Source organism: Carlito syrichta, unplaced genomic scaffold (genome assembly GCF_000164805.1).
Source record: "Carlito syrichta isolate Samal-C Ts95f unplaced genomic scaffold, Tarsius_syrichta-2.0.1 Scaffold305170, whole genome shotgun sequence".
In the NCBI taxonomy this organism is placed as follows: Eukaryota; Metazoa; Chordata; class Mammalia; order Primates; family Tarsiidae; genus Carlito; species Carlito syrichta.
This window is the reverse complement of record NW_007249266.1, coordinates 426,461-431,016: the sequence shown is the minus strand read 5'-3', so window position 1 is coordinate 431,016 and position 4,556 is coordinate 426,461. Positions and strand designations below refer to the sequence as shown.

The following is a 4,556-nucleotide window of genomic DNA, read 5'->3' as shown; positions in this document are numbered from 1 at the left end:
ACTGCACTCTAGCAGCCTGGGCCACACGGTAAGACTTTTACTAAAAAATAAAATAAAGTAGAATAAAATAAAATAAAAACAGAGTTCCTGAGACCATCTGAATGAGGTGAAAATGAGTGAGATTAAGGTATTCCAGACAGAGGGGTCCATATTCTCAATGTTAGAGGAGGGATGTGTGTGCCATGGTCAAGGGCTGCTGATATAAGAAATCCAGGCTTTGAGAGGCTCAACCATTTCTTCCAAGTCCTACTGGGACTCTCTGTGGACTCCAGGACTTCTTCTTCTTTTTTTTTAAACTACACAAAGAACTTTATTAATCTTTGTTTCAAACTTTATTACAGGGCTTCTTCAGCTTAATTAACTACAAAGAATGAGTTGTGTATAAGCAAAAACTGAAAAGAACTGCAGTGTCCAAGGGGCTTAGACTTAAAAATATTAGAGATCTAGATTTTATCAGATCCATAAACAAAACAATTTTTAAAAGCTGTCATAATATAAAATAGCAACTCCCAGTAACTTCCTCAAATTTTATCTTCTTCAGAAGTTGACTTGCTTCAGTTTGCCCCATTCTTGGAAACTTCATCAAAATTCTCCACAGGGACTGGGTGCAGTGGCTCAGCCTGTAACCCCAGCATTTTGGGAGGCTGAGGTGAGAGGATTGCCTGAGCCCAGGGATTGAAGACTTGCTTGGGCAACTTGGTGAGACCTCATCTCTACAATAAATCAAAAAATAAGCTGGGTGTGGTAGCACGTGCCTGTAGTCCAGCTATTTGGAAGGCTGTGGTGAAAGGATTGCCTAAGCCCAGCAGGTCAAGGCTGTGGTGGCTGTGAGCGTGCCACTGCACTCCAGCCTGGGCAGCAGAGTGAGACTCTTACTCAAAAAAAAAAAACATTCTCTCCATAGGATCTGGAACTTCATCATCATCATCCTCTCCAGTAGCAAGTGGTGCTTTTCCATCCACAGATTGTTTGGGCAGAGCTTCAACCAGTCTTCTTAAACTAATCAGGCTGTCTGCACCAAGCTGGTTTAAGATGCTGGATAGCATTTCCATCAGCTGCTTTGTCTCAGATGGCCTGTAATGGTGAAAGTATTTGCTGCCAGAGATGCCTGAATTTTAGGGTTGTTAAAATGAATAACTGTTCCTTGGTTTGTAAACATGTTCACCTCTTCAATACCAGAGATCTTGTTTACTCCTAACTTCTTTAAGGTGAACTGGAGTCTTTTATCTTTAAGGAGAAGTTGTTCTATGAACCACCTTCTTCTTTCTGCAAGCAGTTCCTTTCCCACCAAAGCACACTTGTACCTGCAGTTTGGCGAGTTTTTCCTGGTTCATGATAGTTTCTTTCATCTTGTCAGGGCGGAAAAGAGGTTATGCCAGGGACTAGGGTTCCCGCTCAGGGGATCTTGGCTGGACCAGCTGAGGTTAGGCACGCGCGCAGGGATGCTAGAGGGAGGCTGGAAGCGACCGGACTCCAGGACTTCTAACTCCCAGGCCAGCACTTTTCCACCATCAAATATTATGAAATTATTGTCATAACACAGTAACATTTTCAGGTCCAATTCCTTGAGCTCACTGAGTACTTTGTGGACCACAGTGCTTCTGTTTGAACAGCATGGGCTGTGTCTGCATCTTTAAGGATATTATCCCAAGCTATTGGTTCAACCTGCCAGTCACTTTTTTTGTTTGTTTGAGTCAGTCTTAGTCTGTTGCCCAGGCTGAAGTGCAGTGGCATCATCAAGGCTCACTGCAGTCTCAACCTCCTAGGCCCAGGCAATCCTTCTACTTCAGCCTCCCAAGTAGCTAGGACTAGAGAGGCATGCTACCATGCCTGGCGAATTTTTTGATTTTTTTGTAGAGATGAGGTCTCAATATGTTACCCATGTGGGTCTCAAACTCTTGGCTTAAGCAAGCCTCCTGCCTCAGTCTCCCAAACTGCTGGAACTACAGGTCTTAGTCATTGTGCCCAGCCCATCATTTCTCTCTCTCCCTCTTTTTTTATTTTTTGAGTCAGAGTCTTATTCTATCGCCCAGGCTGGAGTGCAGTGGCATACTCATGGCTACCGCAGACTCGACCTGCTGGGCTCAGGCAGGTCCTTCAGTCTCAGCCTTCCAAGTGGCTGGAACCACAGGTGCAGCCCCCCACACCTGGCTAATTTTTTTTATTGTAGAGATGAGGTCTTGCCAAGTTGCCCAGGCTGGTCCTCTCAACTCCGCCTCCCACAGTGCTGGGATTATAGGCGTGAGTCACTTCACCAGCCCTCATTTCTCTTTTGACATAATAGTAGACAATAGTAGACTCCTGTAGGACCTTTGCTTTCATCACTTACTGACTTTGTTTCAGGTTTATTAGTCCGTAATTTCAGACTGGGTCTCAGGGGCATTTCTGAAATATAATTGTGTGTTTTGTGTGGGGGTGGGTGTGTGCATGCAGGGATTGTTTATGGCTTTGAATCTGAAGTTTAACTGGAAATAATTATAATAATGATAATTAACAATTTGAATTAACATAATAAAATTTTATTAATGAAAATAATGACAGTAGCCATCATTTACTGAGTGCTTATTATTTGCCAGCCACTATAGTAAACTGAGGTAGGGACTATGTATGGGCAAGGAAATCAATCACACAAAATCAGTGGTGGAGCCATGATTTGAATTTAGGCTGACTGACTCAAGAGTGCATTTTATTATTATTATTATTATTACTATTATTATTTTGAGTCAGATTTTCATTCTGTCACCCAGGTTGGGACCACTGGCACACGCTATCACATCAGGCTAATTTTTAAAATGTTTTTTGTAGAGACGAGTTCTCACTATGTTATTCAGGCTAGTCTTTTTTTTTTTTTGAGTTGGAGTCTCACTCTGTCGCCCAGACTGGAGTGCAGTGGCCGCTCCCGACCAGCTGGGCTCCGGCGATCCTTCTGCCTCAGCCTTCCAAGTTGCTGGAACTACAGGCGCTTGCTACCATGCCCAGTTAATTTTTGATTTATTGTAGTGATGAGGTCTCACCAAGTTGCCCAGGCGGGTCTCAAACCCGCGGGCTCAGGCAATTCACTCACCTCAGCCTCCCAAGGCATGGGATTACAGGCTGAGCCACCAAGTCCGGGTACTCAGGCTAGTCTTAAACTCCTGGGCTCAAGTAATCCTCCTGCCTTGGCCTCCCAAAGTGCTGGGATTACAGGTGTGAGCCACTGCACTCAGCCTCATTCTATTGTATTCTTTTTTTTTGACTCAGTCTCACTCTGTCACCCAGGCTGGAATTCAGTGGTATGTTCACAACCACCTCAGCCTCGACCTGCTGGGATCAGGTAATCCTTCCACCTCAGCCTTCCAAGTAGCTGGAACTACAGGTGTGAGCCACCACACCTGACTAATTTCTTTTTTTTTTAATTATAGAGATGATGTCTCGCCAAGTTGCCAAGCTGGTCTTGAACCCCTAGGCTCAGGCAATCCTCCTGCCTCAGCCTCCCAAAGTGCTGGGATGACAGGTGTGAGCCACTGCAACCAGATTCATTCTTTACAATCACTGCATCTTCCTATACCCCCCTCTCCATATCTCTTGTTTTTTTTCAGTAATGGTCCCAACTCTTTGCTGCCTTGACACAATAGACTGATGCTATTTAGCCAGCATGACCCAATTTTTAATGTGCCCTGCCCAGTTCTTTGTTGGATGGCTCTAACTCTTGCTGACTATGGCCCAGAGTATCCAACAACTTTATGAGAACCTCTGCCCTAGTAGAAAGTCTATACCCTCCAGGCAGGTGGAAAAGGACTTTTCCACTCTAGCCTCACTCCAGTCTCCCACCTGATTTCTTTTTTTTTTTTAAAGATAGAGTCTCACTCTGTTGCCCAGGCTGGAGTGCAGTGGCACATACATGGTGATTCTTCTGCCTCAGCCTTAAGTAGCTGGAACTACAGTCATGCACCACCACACCTGGCTAATCTTTTGATTATTGTAGAGATGAAGTCTCACCAAGATGCCCGGGCTTGTCTTGAACCCGTGTGCTCAGGCAATCCTCTCACGTTGGCCTCCCCAAGTGCTGGGATTATAGGCATGAACCACTGCACCCGGCCTTCCCATCTGATTTCTTACACTTCCTCCCTTGAAGTCGTCCTTGAGCCAGGTCAAGCAAAGTTCCAGAGAGGCAAGGCTGATGACATTCTCCTCACCTGGAATGATCTCTGCATCCTTCCCAGCTATTCATATTCACATCCTATGTTTTCCAGGAACCCTTTTGTACAAAGCAGAGTTCTCAGGTTGCCAACCACAGAAACTGACCTTTAACAGATCTTATTGGAATGATATGGGAACGCTCACAGAATTCATAGACTCTGAACTGGCAGGTCCCAGGAAAAAGAGCAGTTAGGGAACATGAGGAGTTCAAGTGGCAGGAGTTAATAGGAGGTCCTTTCTGGGAGCTCCTATCCAGGATATATTTTTCACCCTTATGTTCCTGTGTTCAAGGTTCAAATCCCTGGAAGAGAGAGGGTGAATGGCCTAGTGTGGGTGACTGGGCCATGTATGCCCATTGGCAAAAAGCACTTTAACTG

At 45.0% G+C, this 4,556-nt stretch overlaps 1 pseudogene; it reads right to left on the bottom strand.

Annotated features, from left to right (window-relative positions):
* Positions 1-554: 554 nt before the first annotated feature.
* On the bottom strand, positions 555-1,349 carry LOC103263600 (annotated as a pseudogene).
* Between the last annotated feature and the right edge of the window lie 3,207 nt (positions 1,350-4,556).